The sequence below is a fragment of the Schistocerca gregaria genome, chromosome 3 (genome assembly GCF_023897955.1).
Source record: "Schistocerca gregaria isolate iqSchGreg1 chromosome 3, iqSchGreg1.2, whole genome shotgun sequence".
Classification (NCBI taxonomy): domain Eukaryota; kingdom Metazoa; phylum Arthropoda; class Insecta; order Orthoptera; family Acrididae; genus Schistocerca; species Schistocerca gregaria.
In genome coordinates this window covers 588,980,648-588,999,949 of record NC_064922.1, presented here as the reverse complement: position 1 = coordinate 588,999,949, position 19,302 = coordinate 588,980,648, and the positions used below count along the sequence as shown (strand labels likewise).

General features: G+C 51.0%; 35 non-coding genes across 35 annotated transcripts; all 35 read right to left on the bottom strand.

Moving 5' to 3' along the window:
* Positions 1–410: 410 nt before the first annotated feature.
* On the bottom strand, positions 411–492 carry Trnas-cga (transfer RNA serine (anticodon CGA)). Its single transcript has one exon. It is a non-coding gene; the product is annotated as a tRNA-Ser (tRNA).
* A 138-nt stretch (positions 493–630) lies between these two features.
* Trnak-uuu (transfer RNA lysine (anticodon UUU)) lies at positions 631–703 on the bottom strand. The gene has a single exon. It is a non-coding gene; the product is annotated as a tRNA-Lys (tRNA).
* Positions 704–1,056: 353 nt separating this feature from the next.
* Positions 1,057–1,138, bottom strand: Trnas-aga (transfer RNA serine (anticodon AGA)). Its single transcript has one exon. It is a non-coding gene; the product is annotated as a tRNA-Ser (tRNA).
* Positions 1,139–1,880: 742 nt separating this feature from the next.
* Positions 1,881–1,962, bottom strand: Trnas-cga (transfer RNA serine (anticodon CGA)). The gene has a single exon. It is a non-coding gene; the product is annotated as a tRNA-Ser (tRNA).
* A 138-nt stretch (positions 1,963–2,100) lies between these two features.
* Positions 2,101–2,173, bottom strand: Trnak-uuu (transfer RNA lysine (anticodon UUU)). Its single transcript has one exon. It is a non-coding gene; the product is annotated as a tRNA-Lys (tRNA).
* A 353-nt stretch (positions 2,174–2,526) lies between these two features.
* Trnas-aga (transfer RNA serine (anticodon AGA)) lies at positions 2,527–2,608 on the bottom strand. The gene has a single exon. It is a non-coding gene; the product is annotated as a tRNA-Ser (tRNA).
* A 742-nt stretch (positions 2,609–3,350) lies between these two features.
* Trnas-cga (transfer RNA serine (anticodon CGA)) lies at positions 3,351–3,432 on the bottom strand. The gene has a single exon. It is a non-coding gene; the product is annotated as a tRNA-Ser (tRNA).
* A 138-nt stretch (positions 3,433–3,570) lies between these two features.
* Trnak-uuu (transfer RNA lysine (anticodon UUU)) lies at positions 3,571–3,643 on the bottom strand. Its single transcript has one exon. It is a non-coding gene; the product is annotated as a tRNA-Lys (tRNA).
* Positions 3,644–3,996: 353 nt separating this feature from the next.
* Positions 3,997–4,078, bottom strand: Trnas-aga (transfer RNA serine (anticodon AGA)). Its single transcript has one exon. It is a non-coding gene; the product is annotated as a tRNA-Ser (tRNA).
* A 742-nt stretch (positions 4,079–4,820) lies between these two features.
* Positions 4,821–4,902, bottom strand: Trnas-cga (transfer RNA serine (anticodon CGA)). Its single transcript has one exon. It is a non-coding gene; the product is annotated as a tRNA-Ser (tRNA).
* Positions 4,903–5,040: 138 nt separating this feature from the next.
* Positions 5,041–5,113, bottom strand: Trnak-uuu (transfer RNA lysine (anticodon UUU)). The gene has a single exon. It is a non-coding gene; the product is annotated as a tRNA-Lys (tRNA).
* A 353-nt stretch (positions 5,114–5,466) lies between these two features.
* Trnas-aga (transfer RNA serine (anticodon AGA)) lies at positions 5,467–5,548 on the bottom strand. The gene has a single exon. It is a non-coding gene; the product is annotated as a tRNA-Ser (tRNA).
* A 742-nt stretch (positions 5,549–6,290) lies between these two features.
* On the bottom strand, positions 6,291–6,372 carry Trnas-cga (transfer RNA serine (anticodon CGA)). Its single transcript has one exon. It is a non-coding gene; the product is annotated as a tRNA-Ser (tRNA).
* Positions 6,373–6,510: 138 nt separating this feature from the next.
* On the bottom strand, positions 6,511–6,583 carry Trnak-uuu (transfer RNA lysine (anticodon UUU)). Its single transcript has one exon. It is a non-coding gene; the product is annotated as a tRNA-Lys (tRNA).
* A 353-nt stretch (positions 6,584–6,936) lies between these two features.
* Positions 6,937–7,018, bottom strand: Trnas-aga (transfer RNA serine (anticodon AGA)). Its single transcript has one exon. It is a non-coding gene; the product is annotated as a tRNA-Ser (tRNA).
* Positions 7,019–7,760: 742 nt separating this feature from the next.
* On the bottom strand, positions 7,761–7,842 carry Trnas-cga (transfer RNA serine (anticodon CGA)). The gene has a single exon. It is a non-coding gene; the product is annotated as a tRNA-Ser (tRNA).
* Positions 7,843–7,980: 138 nt separating this feature from the next.
* Positions 7,981–8,053, bottom strand: Trnak-uuu (transfer RNA lysine (anticodon UUU)). The gene has a single exon. It is a non-coding gene; the product is annotated as a tRNA-Lys (tRNA).
* Positions 8,054–8,406: 353 nt separating this feature from the next.
* Trnas-aga (transfer RNA serine (anticodon AGA)) lies at positions 8,407–8,488 on the bottom strand. The gene has a single exon. It is a non-coding gene; the product is annotated as a tRNA-Ser (tRNA).
* A 742-nt stretch (positions 8,489–9,230) lies between these two features.
* Positions 9,231–9,312, bottom strand: Trnas-cga (transfer RNA serine (anticodon CGA)). The gene has a single exon. It is a non-coding gene; the product is annotated as a tRNA-Ser (tRNA).
* A 138-nt stretch (positions 9,313–9,450) lies between these two features.
* Trnak-uuu (transfer RNA lysine (anticodon UUU)) lies at positions 9,451–9,523 on the bottom strand. Its single transcript has one exon. It is a non-coding gene; the product is annotated as a tRNA-Lys (tRNA).
* Positions 9,524–9,876: 353 nt separating this feature from the next.
* Trnas-aga (transfer RNA serine (anticodon AGA)) lies at positions 9,877–9,958 on the bottom strand. Its single transcript has one exon. It is a non-coding gene; the product is annotated as a tRNA-Ser (tRNA).
* A 742-nt stretch (positions 9,959–10,700) lies between these two features.
* Positions 10,701–10,782, bottom strand: Trnas-cga (transfer RNA serine (anticodon CGA)). Its single transcript has one exon. It is a non-coding gene; the product is annotated as a tRNA-Ser (tRNA).
* A 138-nt stretch (positions 10,783–10,920) lies between these two features.
* On the bottom strand, positions 10,921–10,993 carry Trnak-uuu (transfer RNA lysine (anticodon UUU)). The gene has a single exon. It is a non-coding gene; the product is annotated as a tRNA-Lys (tRNA).
* A 353-nt stretch (positions 10,994–11,346) lies between these two features.
* On the bottom strand, positions 11,347–11,428 carry Trnas-aga (transfer RNA serine (anticodon AGA)). Its single transcript has one exon. It is a non-coding gene; the product is annotated as a tRNA-Ser (tRNA).
* A 962-nt stretch (positions 11,429–12,390) lies between these two features.
* Positions 12,391–12,463, bottom strand: Trnak-uuu (transfer RNA lysine (anticodon UUU)). The gene has a single exon. It is a non-coding gene; the product is annotated as a tRNA-Lys (tRNA).
* Positions 12,464–12,816: 353 nt separating this feature from the next.
* Positions 12,817–12,898, bottom strand: Trnas-aga (transfer RNA serine (anticodon AGA)). Its single transcript has one exon. It is a non-coding gene; the product is annotated as a tRNA-Ser (tRNA).
* Positions 12,899–13,640: 742 nt separating this feature from the next.
* Trnas-cga (transfer RNA serine (anticodon CGA)) lies at positions 13,641–13,722 on the bottom strand. The gene has a single exon. It is a non-coding gene; the product is annotated as a tRNA-Ser (tRNA).
* A 138-nt stretch (positions 13,723–13,860) lies between these two features.
* Trnak-uuu (transfer RNA lysine (anticodon UUU)) lies at positions 13,861–13,933 on the bottom strand. The gene has a single exon. It is a non-coding gene; the product is annotated as a tRNA-Lys (tRNA).
* Positions 13,934–14,286: 353 nt separating this feature from the next.
* On the bottom strand, positions 14,287–14,368 carry Trnas-aga (transfer RNA serine (anticodon AGA)). Its single transcript has one exon. It is a non-coding gene; the product is annotated as a tRNA-Ser (tRNA).
* A 962-nt stretch (positions 14,369–15,330) lies between these two features.
* Trnak-uuu (transfer RNA lysine (anticodon UUU)) lies at positions 15,331–15,403 on the bottom strand. Its single transcript has one exon. It is a non-coding gene; the product is annotated as a tRNA-Lys (tRNA).
* Positions 15,404–15,756: 353 nt separating this feature from the next.
* Trnas-aga (transfer RNA serine (anticodon AGA)) lies at positions 15,757–15,838 on the bottom strand. The gene has a single exon. It is a non-coding gene; the product is annotated as a tRNA-Ser (tRNA).
* A 1,769-nt stretch (positions 15,839–17,607) lies between these two features.
* On the bottom strand, positions 17,608–17,689 carry Trnas-cga (transfer RNA serine (anticodon CGA)). The gene has a single exon. It is a non-coding gene; the product is annotated as a tRNA-Ser (tRNA).
* A 742-nt stretch (positions 17,690–18,431) lies between these two features.
* On the bottom strand, positions 18,432–18,513 carry Trnas-cga (transfer RNA serine (anticodon CGA)). Its single transcript has one exon. It is a non-coding gene; the product is annotated as a tRNA-Ser (tRNA).
* A 138-nt stretch (positions 18,514–18,651) lies between these two features.
* Positions 18,652–18,724, bottom strand: Trnak-uuu (transfer RNA lysine (anticodon UUU)). Its single transcript has one exon. It is a non-coding gene; the product is annotated as a tRNA-Lys (tRNA).
* Positions 18,725–19,077: 353 nt separating this feature from the next.
* On the bottom strand, positions 19,078–19,159 carry Trnas-aga (transfer RNA serine (anticodon AGA)). Its single transcript has one exon. It is a non-coding gene; the product is annotated as a tRNA-Ser (tRNA).
* Between the last annotated feature and the right edge of the window lie 143 nt (positions 19,160–19,302).

Genomic DNA, 19,302 nt, shown 5'->3' with positions numbered 1-19,302 from the left:
TTTCTGTCGTCTTAAACGATGGACATACTTCCAAGCAGCTGCGAGATCTTACGAGAAGACACGCTGCACCACTGCTTTTGCCGCACTCAAATGACTCAATTGCGATACTTAAAAAGAAATGAATGCTCGCTCTGTCCAACACTTTCAAGTACATGTGCGTACTCACGAACACGGCGACTGCGCGAGGAAATGACGGCGGTGCGCTCGTGGGCCTGCGACGGATTTCTGCATTACTAGCTTCCGTGCGAGATGAACCGATAGCCATAGGAAGCAGAGCCCGCCGCGAAATTCAGTATCTTTAAACATAAATCTTCGTCTTGCTGAGAGAGGTGGCACTGGTTTGCATTGGCTTTCACCCATGCATGTCACATGTGCGCGAAACTTTCTGCTCGTTTGTACGCAAAATAGCACGCAGCCGGTAGGATTCGAACCTACGCTCCCAGAGGGAATCTGATTTCGAGTCAGACGCCTTAACCACTCGGCCACGACTGCCGCTAGCACAAGATTCTCCCGACACGTGCACCTGCTGCCGTTTAGAGCACTGCAGTGCCAGGGAACGGCGTAGCTGCATTTTTTTCCGTAGTGCTTTCACCGCTTGTAGGCGAGCCGCTACCAAAGTATTAAAATTTCCGCCCGGACAGGGACTTGAACCCTGGACCCTTAGGTTAAAAGCCTAATGCTCTACCGACGGAGCTATCCGGGCTCATGTTATCTCCACGTCACTTCCCACTATGCTACGGACACACTGCCTCATGTCGTTTACTGTTGGGCAATCATTGCATGGAGCTGTTACTAATTAAACGTCCTCTGAATGCTCTCTACGAACTCATCACGCTGGGCTCGTAACTGTCTATCGAAGAAAGCTGACACACGATGAAAATCAAATTGCAGCAGCTTTTACGTCTCATACGTTGAAGCAGAGGAGCTTCGTGTTTTGTCGACACTCACTTGCCAACTGGAAAATTCACAAGCGTCTCGAATGCAATGTTTCCCACGTGTTTGCCCATTTCACGGTTCCGTTGGAGACGCTCTTCGCGTCTTGACACAAAAACGAAACGCAGTCGGTAGGACTCGAACCTACGCTCCCAGAGGGAATCTGATTTCTAGTCAGACGCCTTAACCACTCGGCCACGACTGCCCGTCGCAGCAGCGTCTCTCTACAAGTGAAACTGCTCCTTTTAAAGCAACCTGGCGGCAGAAAACGCCATGGCCTCACTCGTTTCTGTAGTGCTTCCGTGGCCAGCACAGTAGCCGTTACGACAGTGTATTAATTTTCGCCTGGACAGGGGCTTAAACCCGGGACCTTTCGGTTGTCGGTCTAGCGCTCTGCTTGACTCAGCTATCCTGTCCCTCTGCCAAGCATGGTGGTACAGCTGCAATGTGTGCGAGTGATTTGCGTGTCGTAATTACTGGCTTGGGGCTCCAATGGCGACTTCACCGACTTCCCACTGACGCACCGCTGACGCTAGTTTTCTGTCGTCTTAAACGATGGACATACTTCCAAGCAGCTGCGAGATCTTACGAGAAGACACGCTGCACCACTGCTTTTGCCGCACTCAAATGACTCAATTGCGATACTTAAAAAGAAATGAATGCTCGCTCTGTCCAACACTTTCAAGTACATGTGCGTACTCACGAACACGGCGACTGCGCGAGGAAATGACGGCGGTGCGCTCGTGGGCCTGCGACGGATTTCTGCATTACTAGCTTCCGTGCGAGATGAACCGATAGCCATAGGAAGCAGAGCCCGCCGCGAAATTCAGTATCTTTAAACATAAATCTTCGTCTTGCTGAGAGAGGTGGCACTGGTTTGCATTGGCTTTCACCCATGCATGTCACATGTGCGCGAAACTTTCTGCTCGTTTGTACGCAAAATCGCACGCAGCCGGTAGGATTCGAACCTACGCTCCCAGAGGGAATCTGATTTCGAGTCAGACGCCTTAACCACTCGGCCACGACTGCCGCTAGCACAAGATTCTCCCGACACGTGCACCTGCTGCCGTTTAGAGCACTGCAGTGCCAGGGAACGGCGTAGCTGCATTTTTTTCCGTAGTGCTTTCACCGCTTGTAGGCGAGCCGCTACCAAAGTATTAAAATTTCCGCCCGGACAGGGACTTGAACCCTGGACCCTTAGGTTAAAAGCCTAATGCTCTACCGACTGAGCTATCCGGGCTCATGTTATCTCCACGTCACTTCCCACTATGCTACGGACACACTGCCTCATGACGTTTACTGTTGGGCAATCATTGCATGGAGCTGTTACTAATTAAACGTCCTCTGAATGCTCTCTACGAACTCATCACGCTGGGCTCGTAACTGTCTATCGAAGAAAGCTGACACACGATGAAAATCAAATTGCAGCAGCTTTTACGTCTCATACGTTGAAGCAGAGGAGCTTCGTGTTTTGTCGACACTCACTTGCCAACTGGAAAATTCACAAGCGTCTCGAATGCAATGTTTCCCACGTGTTTGCCCATTTCACGGTTCCGTTGGAGACGCTCTTCGCGTCTTGACACAAAAACGAAACGCAGTCGGTAGGACTCGAACCTACGCTCCCAGAGGGAATCTGATTTCTAGTCAGACGCCTTAACCACTCGGCCACGACTGCCCGTCGCAGCAGCGTCTCTCTACAAGTGAAACTGCTCCTTTTAAAGCAACCTGGCGGCAGAAAACGCCATGGCCTCACTCGTTTCTGTAGTGCTTCCGTGGCCAGCACAGTAGCCGTTACGACAGTGTATTAATTTTCGCCTGGACAGGGGCTTAAACCCGGGACCTTTCGGTTGTCGGTCTAGCGCTCTGCTTGACTCAGCTATCCTGTCCCTCTGCCAAGCATGGTGGTACAGCTGCAATGTGTGCGAGTGATTTGCGTGTCGTAATTACTGGCTTGGGGCTCCAATGGCGACTTCACCGACTTCCCACTGACGCACCGCTGACGCTAGTTTTCTGTCGTCTTAAACGATGGACATACTTCCAAGCAGCTGCGAGATCTTACGAGAAGACACGCTGCACCACTGCTTTTGCCGCACTCAAATGACTCAATTGCGATACTTAAAAAGAAATGAATGCTCGCTCTGTCCAACACTTTCAAGTACATGTGCGTACTCACGAACACGGCGACTGCGCGAGGAAATGACGGCGGTGCGCTCGTGGGCCTGCGACGGATTTCTGCATTACTAGCTTCCGTGCGAGATGAACCGATAGCCATAGGAAGCAGAGCCCGCCGCGAAATTCAGTATCTTTAAACATAAATCTTCTTCTTGCTGAGAGAGGTGGCACTGGTTTGCATTGGCATTCACCCATGCATGTCACATGTGCGCGAAACTTTCTGCTCGTTTGTACGCAAAATCGCACGCAGCCGGTAGGATTCGAACCTACGCTCCCAGAGGGAATCTGATTTCGAGTCAGACGCCTTAACCACTCGGCCACGACTGCCGCTAGCACAAGATTCTCCCGACACGTGCACCTGCTGCCGTTTAGAGCACTGCAGTGCCAGGGAACGGCGTAGCTGCATTTTTTTCCGTAGTGCTTTCACCGCTTGTAGGCGAGCCGCTACCAAAGTATTAAAATTTCCGCCCGGACAGGGACTTGAACCCTGGACCCTTAGGTTAAAAGCCTCATGCTCCACCGACTTAGCTATCCGGGCTCATGTTATCTCCACGTCACTTCCCACTATGCTACGGACACACTGCCTCATGTCGTTTACTGTTGGGCAATCATTGCATGGAGCTGTTACTAATTAAACGTCCTCTGAATGCTCTCTACGAACTCATCACGCTGGGCTCGTAACTGTCTATCGAAGAAAGCTGACACACGATGAAAATCAAATTGCAGCAGCTTTTACGTCTCATACGTTGAAGCAGAGGAGCTTCGTGTTTTGTCGACACTCACTTGCCAACTGGAAAATTCACAAGCGTCTCGAATGCAATGTTTCCCACGTGTTTGCCCATTTCACGGTTCCGTTGGAGACGCTCTTCGCGTCTTGACACAAAAACGAAACGCAGTCGGTAGGACTCGAACCTACGCTCCCAGAGGGAATCTGATTTCTAGTCAGACGCCTTAACCACTCGGCCACGACTGCCCGTCGCAGCAGCGTCTCTCTACAAGTGAAACTGCTCCTTTTAAAGCAACCTGGCGGCAGAAAACGCCATGGCCTCACTCGTTTCTGTAGTGCTTCCGTGGCCAGCACAGTAGCCGTTACGACAGTGTATTAATTTTCGCCTGGACAGGGGCTTAAACCCGGGACCTTTCGGTTGTCGGTCTAGCGCTCTGCTTGACGCAGCTATCCTGTCCCTCTGCCAAGCATGGTGGTACAGCTGCAATGTGTGCGAGTGATTTGCGTGTCGTAATTACTGGCTTGGGGCTCCAATGGCGACTTCACCGACTTCCCACTGACGCACCGCTGACGCTAGTTTTCTGTCGTCTTAAACGATGGACATACTTCCAAGCAGCTGCGAGATCTTACGAGAAGACACGCTGCACCACTGCTTTTGCCGCACTCAAATGACTCAATTGCGATACTTAAAAAGAAATTAATGCTCGCTCTGTCCAACACTTTCAAGTACATGTGCGTACTCACGAACACGGCGACTGCGCGAGGAAATGACGGCGGTGCGCTCGTGGGCCTGCGACGGATTTCTGCATTACTAGCTTCCGTGCGAGATGAACCGATAGCCATAGGAAGCAGAGCCCGCCGCGAAATTCAGTATCTTTAAACATAAATCTTCTTCTTGCTGAGAGAGGTGGCACTGGTTTGCATTGGCATTCACCCATGCATGTCACATGTGCGCGAAACTTTCTGCTCGTTTGTACGCAAAATCGCACGCAGCCGGTAGGATTCGAACCTACGCTCCCAGAGGGAATCTGATTTCGAGTCAGACGCCTTAACCACTCGGCCACGACTGCCGCTAGCACAAGATTCTCCCGACACGTGCACCTGCTGCCGTTTAGAGCACTGCAGTGCCAGGGAACGGCGTAGCTGCATTTTTTTCCGTAGTGCTTTCACCGCTTGTAGGCGAGCCGCTACCAAAGTATTAAAATTTCCGCCCGGACAGGGACTTGAACCCTGGACCCTTAGGTTAAAAGCCTCATGCTCCACCGACTTAGCTATCCGGGCTCATGTTATCTCCACGTCACTTCCCACTATGCTACGGACACACTGCCTCATGTCGTTTACTGTTGGGCAATCATTGCATGGAGCTGTTACTAATTAAACGTCCTCTGAATGCTCTCTACGAACTCATCACGCTGGGCTCGTAACTGTCTATCGAAGAAAGCTGACACACGATGAAAATCAAATTGCAGCAGCTTTTACGTCTCATACGTTGAAGCAGAGGAGCTTCGTGTTTTGTCGACACTCACTTGCCAACTGGAAAATTCACAAGCGTCTCGAATGCAATGTTTCCCACGTGTTTGCCCATTTCACGGTTCCGTTGGAGACGCTCTTCGCGTCTTGACACAAAAACGAAACGCAGTCGGTAGGACTCGAACCTACGCTCCCAGAGGGAATCTGATTTCTAGTCAGACGCCTTAACCACTCGGCCACGACTGCCCGTCGCAGCAGCGTCTCTCTACAAGTGAAACTGCTCCTTTTAAAGCAACCTGGCGGCAGAAAACGCCATGGCCTCACTCGTTTCTGTAGTGCTTCCGTGGCCAGCACAGTAGCCGTTACGACAGTGTATTAATTTTCGCCTGGACAGGGGCTTAAACCCGGGACCTTTCGGTTGTCGGTCTAGCGCTCTGCTTGACTCAGCTATCCTGTCCCTCTGCCAAGCATGGTGGTACAGCTGCAATGTGTGCGAGTGATTTGCGTGTCGTAATTACTGGCTTGGGGCTCCAATGGCGACTTCACCGACTTCCCACTGACGCACCGCTGACGCTAGTTTTCTGTCGTCTTAAACGATGGACATACTTCCAAGCAGCTGCGAGATCTTACGAGAAGACACGCTGCACCACTGCTTTTGCCACACTCAAATGACTCAATTGCGATACTTAAAAAGAAATGAATGCTCGCTCTGTCCAACACTTTCAAGTACATGTGCGTACTCACGAACACGGCGACTGCGCGAGGAAATGACGGCGGTGCGCTCGTGGGCCTGCGACGGATTTCTGCATTACTAGCTTCCGTGCGAGATGAACCGATAGCCATAGGAAGCAGAGCCCGCCGCGAAATTCAGTATCTTTAAACATAAATCTTCGTCTTGCTGAGAGAGGTGGCACTGGTTTGCATTGGCATTCACCCATGCATGTCACATGTGCGCGAAACTTTCTGCTCGTTTGTACGCAAAATCGCACGCAGCCGGTAGGATTCGAACCTACGCTCCCAGAAGGAATCTGATTTCGAGTCAGACGCCTTAACCACTCGGCCACGACTGCCGCTAGCGCAATATTCTCCCGACACGTGCACCTGCTACCGTTTAGAGCACTGCAGTGCCAGGGAACGGCGTAGCTGCATTTTTTTCCGTAGTGCTTTCACCGCTTGTAGGCGAGCCGCTACCAAAGTATTAAAATTTCCGCCCGGACAGGGACTTGAACCCTGGACCCTTAGGTTAAAAGCCTAATGCTCTACCGACGGAGCTATCCGGGCTCATGTTATCTCCACGTCACTTCCCACTATGCTACGGACACACTGCCTCATGTCGTTTACTGTTGGGCAATCATTGCATGGAGCTGTTACTAATTAAACGTCCTCTGAATGCTCTCTACGAACTCATCACGCTGGGCTCGTAACTGTCTATCGAAGAAAGCTGACACACGATGAAAATCAAATTGCAGCAGCTTTTACGTCTCATACGTTGAAGCAGTGGTGCTTCGTGTTTTGTCGACACTCACTTGCCAACTGGAAAATTCACAAGCGTCTCGAATGCAATGTTTCCCACGTGTTTGCCCATTTCACGGTTCCGTTGGAGACGCTCTTCGCGTCTTGACACAAAAACGAAACGCAGTCGGTAGGACTCGAACCTACGCTCCCAGAGGGAATCTGATTTCTAGTCAGACGCCTTAACCACTCGGCCACGACTGCCCGTCGCAGCAGCGTCTCTCTACAAGTGAAACTGCTCCTTTTAAAGCAACCTGGCGGCAGAAAACGCCATGGCCTCACTCGTTTCTGTAGTGCTTCCGTGGCCAGCACAGTAGCCGTTACGACAGTGTATTAATTTTCGCCTGGACAGGGGCTTAAACCCGGGACCTTTCGGTTGTCGGTCTAGCGCTCTGCTTGACTCAGCTATCCTGTCCCTCTGCCAAGCATGGTGGTACAGCTGCAATGTGTGCGAGTGATTTGCGTGTCGTAATTACTGGCTTGGGGCTCCAATGGCGACTTCACCGACTTCCCACTGACGCACCGCTGACGCTAGTTTTCTGTCGTCTTAAACGATGGACATACTTCCAAGCAGCTGCGAGATCTTACGAGAAGACACGCTGCACCACTGCTTTTGCCGCACTCAAATGACTCAATTGCGATACTTAAAAAGAAATGAATGCTCGCTCTGTCCAACACTTTCAAGTACATGTGCGTACTCACGAACACGGCGACTGCGCGAGGAAATGACGGCGGTGCGCTCGTGGGCCTGCGACGGATTTCTGCATTACTAGCTTCCGTGCGAGATGAACCGATAGCCATAGGAAGCAGAGCCCGCCGCGAAATTCAGTATCTTTAAACATAAATCTTCGTCTTGCTGAGAGAGGTGGCACTGGTTTGCATTGGCATTCACCCATGCATGTCACATGTGCGCGAAACTTTCTGCTCGTTTGTACGCAAAATCGCACGCAGCCGGTAGGATTCGAACCTACGCTCCCAGAGGGAATCTGATTTCGAGTCAGACGCCTTAACCACTTGGCCACGACTGCCGCTAGCACAACACTCTCCTGACACGTGCACCTGCTGCCGTTTAGAGCACTGCAGTGCCAGGGAACGGCGTAGCTGCATTTTTTTCCGTAGTGCTTTCACCGCTTGTAGGCGAGCCGCTACCAAAGTATTAAAATTTCCGCCCGGACAGGGACTTGAACCCTGGACCCTTAGGTTAAAAGCCTAATGCTCTACCGACTGAGCTATCCGGGCTCATGTTATCTCCACGTCACTTCCCACTATGCTACGGACACACTGCCTCATGTCGTTTACTGTTGGGCAATCGTTGCATGGAGCTGTTACTAATTAAACGTCCTCTGAATGCTCTCTACGAACTCATCACGCTGGGCTCGTAACTGTCTATCGAAGAAAGCTGACACACGATGAAAATCAAATTGCAGCAGCTCTTACGTCTCATACGTTGAAGCAGAGGAGCTTCGTGTTTTGTCGACACTCACTTGCCAACTGGAAAATTCACAAGCGTCTCGAATGCAATGTTTCCCACGTGTTTGCCCATTTCACGGTTCCGTTGGAGACGCTCTTCGCGTCTTGACACAAAAACGAAACGCAGTCGGTAGGACTCGAACCTACGCTCCCAGAGGGAATCTGATTTCTAGTCAGACGCCTTAACCACTCGGCCACGACTGCCCGTCGCAGCAGCGTCTCTCTACAAGTGAAACTGCTCCTTTTAAAGCAACCTGGCGGCAGAAAACGCCATGGCCTCACTCGTTTCTGTAGTGCTTCCGTGGCCAGCACAGTAGCCGTTACGACAGTGTATTAATTTTCGCCTGGACAGGGGCTTAAACCCGGGACCTTTCGGTTGTCGGTCTAGCGCTCTGCTTGACTCAGCTATCCTGTCCCTCTGCCAAGCATGGTGGTACAGCTGCAATGTGTGCGAGTGATTTGCGTGTCGTAATTACTGGCTTGGGGCTCCAATGGCGACTTCACCGACTTCCCACTGACGCACCGCTGACGCTAGTTTTCTGTCGTCTTAAACGATGGACATACTTCCAAGCAGCTGCGAGATCTTACGAGAAGACACGCTGCACCACTGCTTTTGCCACACTCAAATGACTCAATTGCGATACTTAAAAAGAAATGAATGCTCGCTCTGTCCAACACTTTCAAGTACATGTGCGTACTCACGAACACGGCGACTGCGCGAGGAAATGACGGCGGTGCGCTCGTGGGCCTGCGACGGATTTCTGCATTACTAGCTTCCGTGCGAGATGAACCGATAGCCATAGGAAGCAGAGCCCGCCGCGAAATTCAGTATCTTTAAACATAAATCTTCGTCTTGCTGAGAGAGGTGGCACTGGTTTGCATTGGCATTCACCCATGCATGTCACATGTGCGCGAAACTTTCTGCTCGTTTGTACGCAAAATCGCACGCAGCCGGTAGGATTCGAACCTACGCTCCCAGAGGGAATCTGATTTCGAGTCAGACGCCTTAACCACTCGGCCACGACTGCCGCTAGCATAACACTCTCCTGATACGTGCACCTGCTGCCGTTTAGAGCACTGCAGTGCCAGGGAACGGCGTAGCTGCATTTTTTTCCGTAGTGCTTTCACCGCTTGTAGGCGAGCCGCTACCAAAGTATTAAAATTTCCGCCCGGACAGGGACTTGAACCCTGGACCCTTAGGTTAAAAACCTAATGCTCTACCGACTGAGCTATCCGGGCTCATGTTATCTCCACGTCACTTCCCACTATGCTACGGACACACTGCCTCATGTCGTTTACTGTTGGGCAATCATTGCATGGAGCTGTTACTAATTAAACGTCCTCTGAATGCTCTCTACGAACTCATCACGCTGGGCTCGTAACTGTCTATCGAAGAAAGCTGACACACGATGAAAATCAAATTGCAGCAGCTTTTACGTCTCATACGTTGAAGCAGAGGAGCTTCGTGTTTTGTCGACACTCACTTGCCAACTGGAAAATTCACAAGCGTCTCGAATGCAATGTTTCCCACGTGTTTGCCCATTTCACGGTTCCGTTGGAGACGCTCTTCGCGTCTTGACACAAAAACGAAACGCAGTCGGTAGGACTCGAACCTACGCTCCCAGAGGGAATCTGATTTCTAGTCAGACGCCTTAACCACTCGGCCACGACTGCCCGTCGCAGCAGCGTCTCTCTACAAGTGAAACTGCTCCTTTTAAAGCAACCTGGCGGCAGAAAACGCCATGGCCTCACTCGTTTCTGTAGTGCTTCCGTGGCCAGCACAGTAGCCGTTACGACAGTGTATTAATTTTCGCCTGGACAGGGGCTTAAACCCGGGACCTTTCGGTTGTCGGTCTAGCGCTCTGCTTGACTCAGCTATCCTGTCCCTCTGCCAAGCATGGTGGTACAGCTGCAATGTGTGCGAGTGATTTGCGTGTCGTAATTACTGGCTTGGGGCTCCAATGGCGACTTCACCGACTTCCCACTGACGCACCGCTGACGCTAGTTTTCTGTCGTCTTAAACGATGGACATACTTCCAAGCAGCTGCGAGATCTTACGAGAAGACACGCTGCACCACTGCTTTTGCCGCACTCAAATGACTCAATTGCGATACTTAAAAAGAAATGAATGCTCGCTCTGTCCAACACTTTCAAGTACATGTGCGTACTCACGAACACGGCGACTGCGCGAGGAAATGACGGCGGTGCGCTCGTGGGCCTGCGACGGATTTCTGCATTACTAGCTTCCGTGCGAGATGAACCGATAGCCATAGGAAGCAGAGCCCGCCGCGAAATTCAGTATCTTTAAACATAAATCTTCGTCTTGCTGAGAGAGGTGGCACTGGTTTGCATTGGCATTCACCCATGCATGTCACATGTGCGCGAAACTTTCTGCTCGTTTGTACGCAAAATCGCACGCAGCCGGTAGGATTCGAACCTACGCTCCCAGAGGGAATCTGATTTCGAGTCAGACGCCTTAACCACTTGGCCACGACTGCCGCTAGCACAACACTCTCCTGACACGTGCACCTGCTGCCGTTTAGAGCACTGCAGTGCCAGGGAACGGCGTAGCTGCATTTTTTTCCGTAGTGCTTTCACCGCTTGTAGGCGAGCCGCTACCAAAGTATTAAAATTTCCGCCCGGACAGGGACTTGAACCCTGGACCCTTAGGTTAAAAGCCTAATGCTCTACCGACTGAGCTATCCGGGCTCATGTTATCTCCACGTCACTTCCCACTATGCTACGGACACACTGCCTCATGTCGTTTACTGTTGGGCAATCGTTGCATGGAGCTGTTACTAATTAAACGTCCTCTGAATGCTCTCTACGAACTCATCACGCTGGGCTCGTAACTGTCTATCGAAGAAAGCTGACACACGATGAAAATCAAATTGCAGCAGCTCTTACGTCTCATACGTTGAAGCAGAGGAGCTTCGTGTTTTGTCGACACTCACTTGCCAACTGGAAAATTCACAAGCGTCTCGAATGCAATGTTTCCCACGTGTTTGCCCATTTCACGGTTCCGTTGGAGACGCTCTTCGCGTCTTGACACAAAAACGAAACGCAGTCGGTAGGACTCGAACCTACGCTCCCAGAGGGAATCTGATTTCTAGTCAGACGCCTTAACCACTCGGCCACGACTGCCCGTCGCAGCAGCGTCTCTCTACAAGTGAAACTGCTCCTCTTAAAGCAACCTGGCGGCAGAAAACGCCATGGCCTCACTCCTTTCTGTAGTGCTTCCGTGGCCAGCACAGTAGCCGTTACGACAGTGTATTAATTTTCGCCTGGACAGGGGCTTAAACCCGGGACCTTTCGGTTGTCGGTCTAGCGCTCTGCTTGACTCAGCTATCCTGTCCCTCTGCCAAGCATGGTGGTACAGCTGCAATGTGTGCGAGTGATTTGCGTGTCGTAATTACTGGCTTGGGGCTCCAATGGCGACTTCGCCGACTTCCCACTGACGCACCGCTGACGCTAGTTTTCTGTCGTCTTAAACGATGGACATACTTCCAAGCAGCTGCGAGATCTTACGAGAAGACACGCTGCACCACTGCTTTTGCCGCACTCAAATGACTCAATTGCGATACTTAAAAAGAAATGAATGCTCGCTCTGTCCAACACTTTCAAGTACATGTGCGTACTCACGAACACGGCGACTGCGCGAGGAAATGACGGCGGTGCGCTCGTGGGCCTGCGACGGATTTCTGCATTACTAGCTTCCGTGCGAGATGAACCGATAGCCATAGGAAGCAGAGCCCGCCGCGAAATTTAGTATCTTTAAACATAAATCTTCGTCTTGCTGAGAGAGGTGGCACTGGTTTGCATTGGCATTCACCCATGCATGTCACATGTGCGCGAAACTTTCTGCTCGTTTGTACGCAAAATCGCACGCAGCCGGTAGGATTCGAACCTACACTCCCAGAGGGAATCTGATTTAGAGTCAGACGCCTTAACCACTCGGCCACGACTGCCGCTAGCACAAGATTCTCCCGACACGTGCACCTGCTGCCGTTTAGAGCACTGCAGTGCCAGGGAACGGCGTAGCTGCATTTTTTTCCGTAGTGCTTTCACCGCTTGTAGGCGAGCCGCTACCAAAGTATTAAAATTTCCGCCCGGACAGGGACTTGAACCCTGGACCCTTAGGTTAAAAGCCTAATGCTCTACCGACGGAGCTATCCGAGCTCATGTTATCTCCACGTCACTTCCCACTATGCTACGGACACACTGCCTCATGTCGTTTACTGTTGGGCAATCATTGCATGGAGCTGTTACTAATTAAACGTCCTCTGAATGCTCTCTACGAACTCATCACGCTGGGCTCGTAACTGTCTATCGAAGAAAGCTGACACACGATGAAAATCAAATTGCAGCAGCTTTTACGTCTCATACGTTGAAGCAGAGGAGCTTCGTGTTTTGTCGACACTCACTTGCCAACTGGAAAATTCACAAGCGTCTCGAATGCAATGTTTCCCACATGTTTGCCCATTTCACGGTTCCGTTGGAGACGCTCTTCGCGTCTTGACACAAAAACGAAACGCAGTCGGTAGGACTCGAACCTACGCTCCCAGAGGGAATCTGATTTCTAGTCAGACGCCTTAACCACTCGGCCACGACTGCCCGTCCCAGCAGCGTCTCTCTACAAGTGAAACTGCTCCTTTTAAAGCAACCTGGCGGCAGAAAACGCCATGGCCTCACTCGTTTCTGTAGTGCTTCCGTGGCCAGCACAGTAGCCGTTACGACAGTGTATTAATTTTCGCCTGGACAGGGGCTTAAACCCGGGACCATGCGGTTGTCGGTCTAGCGCTCTGCTTGACTCAGCTATCCTGTCCCTCTGCCAAGCATGGTGGTACAGCTGCAATGTGTGCGAGTGATTTGCGTGTCGTAATTACTGGCTTGGGGCTCCAATGGCGACTTCACCGACTTCCCACTGACGCACCGCTGACGCTAGTTTTCTGTCGTCTTAAACGATGGACATACTTCCAAGCAGCTGCGAGATCTTACGAGAAGACACGCTGCACCACTGCTTTTGCCGCACTCAAATGACTCAATTGCGATACTTAAAAAGAAATGAATGCTCGCTCTGTCCAACACTTTCAAGTACATGTGCGTACTCACGAACACGGCGACTGCGCGAGGAAATGACGGCGGTGCGCTCGTGGGCCTGCGACGGATTTCTGCATTAGTAGCTTCCGTGCGAGATGAACCGATAGCCATAGGAAGCAGAGCCCGCCGCGAAATTTAGTATCTTTAAACATAAATCTTCGTCTTGCTGAGAGAGGTGGCACTGGTTTGCATTGGCATTCACCCATGCATGTCACATGTGCGCGAAACTTTCTGCTCGTTTGTACGCAAAATCGCACGCAGCCGGTAGGATTCGAACCTACACTCCCAGAGGGAATCTGATTTCGAGTCAGACGCCTTAACCACTCGGCCACGACTGCCGCTAGCACAACACTCTCCTGACACGTGCACCTGCTGCCGTTTAGAGCACTGCAGTGCCAGGGAACGGCGTAGCTGCATTTTTTTCCGTAGTGCTTTCACCGCTTGTAGGCGAGCCGCTACCAAAGTATTAAAATTTCCGCCCGGACAGGGACTTGAACCCTGGACCCTTAGGTTAAAAGCCTAATGCTCTACCGACTGAGCTATCCGGGCTCATGTTATCTCCACGTCACTTCCCACTATGCTACGGACACACTGCCTCATGTCGTTTACTGTTGGGCAATCGTTGTATGGAGCTGTTACTAATTAAACGTCCTCTGAATGCTCTCTACGAACTCATCACGCTGGGCTCGTAACTGTCTATCGAAGAAAGCTGACACACGATGAAAATCAAATTGCAGCAGCTTTTACGTCTCATACGTTGAAGCAGAGGAGCTTCGTGTTTTGTCGACACTCACTTGCCAACTGGAAAATTCACAAGCGTCTCGAATGCAATGTTTCCCACGTGTTTGCCCATTTCACGGTTCCGTTGGAGACGCTCTTCGCGTCTTGACACAAAAACGAAACGCAGTCGGTAGGACTCGAACCTACGCTCCCAGAGGGAATCTGATTTCTAGTCAGACGCCTTAACCACTCGGCCACGACTGCCCGTCGCAGCAGCGTCTCTCTACAAGTGAAACTGCTCCTCTTAAAGCAACCTGGCGGCAGAAAACGCCATGGCCTCACTCGTTTCTGTAGTGCTTCCGTGGCCAGCACAGTAGCCGTTACGACAGTGTATTAATTTTCGCCTGGACAGGGGCTTAAACCCGGGACCTTTCGGTTGTCGGTCTAGCGCTCTGCTTGACTCAGCTATCCTGTCCCTCTGCCAAGCATGGTGGTACAGCTGCAATGTGTGCGAGTGATTTGCGTGTCGTAATTACTGGCTTGGGGCTCCAATGGCGACTTCACCGACTTCCCACTGACGCACCGCTGACGCTAGTTTTCTGTCGTCTTAAACGATGGACATACTTCCAAGCAGCTGCGAGATCTTACGAGAAGACACGCTGCACCACTGCTTTTGCCGCACTCAAATGACTCAATTGCGATACTTAAAAAGAAATGAATGCTCGCTCTGTCCAACACTTTCAAGTGCATGTGCGTACTCACGAACACGGCGACTGCGCGAGGAAATGACGGCGGTGCGCTCGTGGGCCTGCGACGGATTTCTGCATTACTAGCTTCCGTGCGAGATGAACCGATAGCCATAGGAAGCAGAGCCCGCCGCGAAATTTAGTATCTTTAAACATAAATCTTCGTCTTGCTGAGAGAGGTGGCACTGGTTTGCATTGGCATTCACCCATGCATGTCACATGTGCGCGAAACTTTCTGCTCGTTTGTACGCAAAATCGCACGCAGCCGGTAGGATTCGAACCTACACTCCCAGAGGGAATCTGATTTAGAGTCAGACGCCTTAACCACTCGGCCACGACTGCCGCTAGCACAAGATTCTCCCGACACGTGCACCTGCTGCCGTTTAGAGCACTGCAGTGCCAGGGAACGGCGTAGCTGCATTTTTTTCCGTAGTGCTTTCACCGCTTGTAGGCGAGCCGCTACCAAAGTATTAAAATTTCCGCCCGGACAGGGACTTGAACCCTGGACCCTTAGGTTAAAAGCCTAATGCTCTACCGACGGAGCTATCCGAGCTCATGTTATCTCCACGTCACTTCCCACTATGCTACGGACACACTGCCTCATGTCGTTTACTGTTGGGCAATCATTGCATGGAGCTGTTACTAATTAAACGTCCTCTGAATGCTCTCTACGAACTCATCACGCTGGGCTCGTAACTGTCTATCGAAGAAAGCTGACACACGATGAAAATCAAATTGCAGCAGCTTTTACGTCTCATACGTTGAAGCAGAGGAGCTTCGTGTTTTGTCGACACTCACTTGCCAACTGGAAAATTCACAAGCGTCTCGAATGCAATGTTTCCCACATGTTTGCCCATTTCACGGTTCCGTTGGAGACGCTCTTCGCGTCTTGACACAAAAACGAAACGCAGTCGGTAGGACTCGAACCTACGCTCCCAGAGGGAATCTGATTTCTAGTCAGACGCCTTAACCACTCGGCCACGACTGCCCGTCCCAGCAGCGTCTCTCTACAAGTGAAACTGCTCCTTTTAAAGCAACCTGGCGGCAGAAAACGCCATGGCCTCACTCGTTTCTGTAGTGCTTCCGTGGCCAGCACAGTAGCCGTTACGACAGTGTATTAATTTTCGCCTGGACAGGGGCTTAAACCCGGGACCATGCGGTTGTCGGTCTAGCGCTCTGCTTGACTCAGCTATCCTGTCCCTCTGCCAAGCATGGTGGTACAGCTGCAATGTGTGCGAGTGATTTGCGTGTCGTAATTACTGGCTTGGGGCTCCAATGGCGACTTCACCGACTTCCCACTGACGCACCGCTGACGCTAGTTTTCTGTCGTCTTAAACGATGGACATACTTCCAAGCAGCTGCGAGATCTTACGAGAAGACACGCTGCACCACTGCTTTTGCCGCACTCAAATGACTCAATTCTACATCTACATCTACATGACTACTCTGCAATTCACATTTAAGTGCTTGGCAGAGGGTTCATCGAACCACAATCATACTATCTCTCTACTATTCCACTCCCGAACAGCGAGCGGGAAAAACGAACACCTAAACCTTTCTGTTCGAGCTCTGATTTCTCTTATTTTATTTTGATGATCATTCCTACCTATGTAGGTTGGGCTCAACAAAATATTTTCGCATTCGGAAGAGAAAGTTGGTGACTGAAATTTCGTAAAAAGGTCTCGCCGCGACGAAAAACGTCTATGCTGTAATGATTTCCATCCCAACTCGTGTATCATATCTGCCACACTCTCTCCCCTATAACGCGATAATACAAAACGAGCTGCCCTTCTTTGCACCCTCTCGATGTCCTCCGTCAATCCCACCTGGTAAGGATCCCACACCGCGCAGCAATATTCTAACAGAGGACGAACGAGTGTAGTGTAAGCTGTCTCTTTAGTGGACTTGTTGCATCTTCTAAGTGTCCTGCCAATGAAACGCAACCTTTGGCTCGCCTTCCCGACAATATTATCTATGTGGTCCTTCCAACTGAAGTTGTTTGTAATTTTAACACCCAGGTACTTAGTTGAATTGACAGCCTTGAGAATTGTACTATTTATCGAGTAATCGAATTCCAACGGATTTCTTTTGGAACTCATGTGGATCATCTCACACTTTTCGTTATTTAGCGTCAACTGCCACCTGACACACCATACAGCAATCTTTTCTAAATCGCTTTGCAGCTGATACTGGTCTTCGGATGACCTTACTAGACGGTAAATTACAGCATCATCTGCGAACAACCTAAGAGAACTGCTCAGATTGTCACCCAGGTCATTTATATAGATCAGGAACAGTAGAGGTCCCAAGACGCTTCCCTGGGGAACACCTGATATCACTTCAGTTTTACTCGATGATTTGCCGTCTATTACTACGAACTGCGACCTTCCTGACAGGAAATCACGAATCCAGTCACACAACTGAGACGATACCCCATAGCTCCGCAGCTTGATACTTAAAAAGAAATGAATGCTCGCTCTGTCCAACACTTTCAAGTACATGTGCGTACTCACGAACACGGCGACTGCGCGAGGAAATGACGGCGGTGCGCTCGTGGGCCTGCGACGGATTTCTGCATTACTAGCTTCCGTGCGAGATGAACCGATAGCCATAGGAAGCAGAGCCCGCCGCGAAATTTAGTGTCTTTAAACATAAATCTTCGTCTTGCTGAGAGAGGTGGCACTGGTTTGCATTGGCATTCACCCATGCATGTCACATGTGCGCGAAACTTTCTGCTCGTTTGTACGCAAAATCGCACGCAGCCGGTAGGATTCGAACCTACGCTCCCAGAGGGAATCTGATTTCGAGTCAGACGCCTTAACCACTCGGCCACGACTGCCCGTCGCAGCAGCGTCTCTCTACAAGTGAAACTGCTCCTTTTAAAGGAACCTGGCGGCAGAAAACGCCATGGCCTCACTCGTTTCTGTAGTGCTTCCGTGGCCAGCACAGTAGCCGTTACGACAGTGTATTAATTTTCGCCTGGACAGGGGCTTAAACCCGGGACCTTTCGGTTGTCGGTCTAGCGCTCTGCTTGACTCAGCTATCCTGTCCCTCTGCCAAGCATGGTGGTACAGCTGCAATGTGTGCGAGTGATTTGCGTGTCGTAATTACTGGCTTGGGGCTCCAATGGCGACTTCACCGACTTCCCACTGACGCACCGCTGACGCTAGTTTTCTGTCGTCTTAAACGATGGACATACTTCCAAGCAGCTGCGAGATCTTACGAGAAGACACGCTGCACCACTGCTTTTGCCGCACTCAAATGACTCAATTGCGATACTTAAAAAGAAATGAATGCTCGCTCTGTCCAACACTTTCAAGTACATGTGCGTACTCACGAACACGGCGACTGCGCGAGGAAATGACGGCGGTGCGCTCGTGGGCCTGCGACGGATTTCTGCATTACTAGCTTCCGTGCGAGATGAACCGATAGCCATAGGAAGCAGAGCCCGCCGCGAAATTTAGTATCTTTAAACATAAATCTTCGTCTTGCTGAGAGAGGTGGCACTGGTTTGCATTGGCATTCACCCATGCATGTCACATGTGCGCGAAACTTTCTGCTCGTTTGTACGCAAAATCGCACGCAGCCGGTAGGATTCGAACCTACGCTCCCAGAGGGAATCTGATTTCGAGTCAGACGCCTTAACCACTCGGCCACGACTGCCGCTAGCACAAGATTCTCCCGACACGTGCACCTGCTGCCGTTTAGAGCACTGCAGTGCCAGGGAACGGCGTAGCTGCATTTTTTTCCGTAGTGCTTTCACCGCTTGTAGGCGAGCCGCTACCAAAGTATTAAAATTTCCGCCCGGACAGGGACTTGAACCCTGGACCCTTAGGTTAAAAGCCTAATGCTCTACCGACGGAGCTATCCGGGCTCATGTTATCTCCACGTCACTTCCCACTATGCTACGGACACACTGCCTCATGTCGTTTACTGTTGGGCAATCATTGCATGGAGCTGTTACTAATTAAACGTCCTCTGAATGCTCTCTACGAACTCATCACGCTGGGCTCGTAACTGTCTATCGAAGAAAGCTGACACACGATGAAAATCAAATTGCAGCAGCTTTTACGTCTCATACGTTGAAGCAGAGGAGCTTCGTGTTTTGTCGACACTCACTTGCCAACTGGAAAATTCACAAGCGTCTCGAATGCAATGTTTCCCACGTGTTTGCCCATTTCACGGTTCCGTTGGAGACGCTCTTCGCGTCTTGACACAAAAACGAAACGCAGTCGGTAGGACTCGAACCTACGCTCCCAGAGGGAATCTGATTTCTAGTCAGACGCCTTAACCACTCGGCCACGACTGCCCGTCGCAGCAGCGTCTCTCTACAAGTGAAACTGCTCCTTTTAAAGCAACCTGGCGGCAGAAAACGCCATGGCCTCACTCGTTTCTGTAGTGCTTCCGTGGCCAGCACAGTAGCCGTTACGACAGTGTATTAATTTTCGCCTG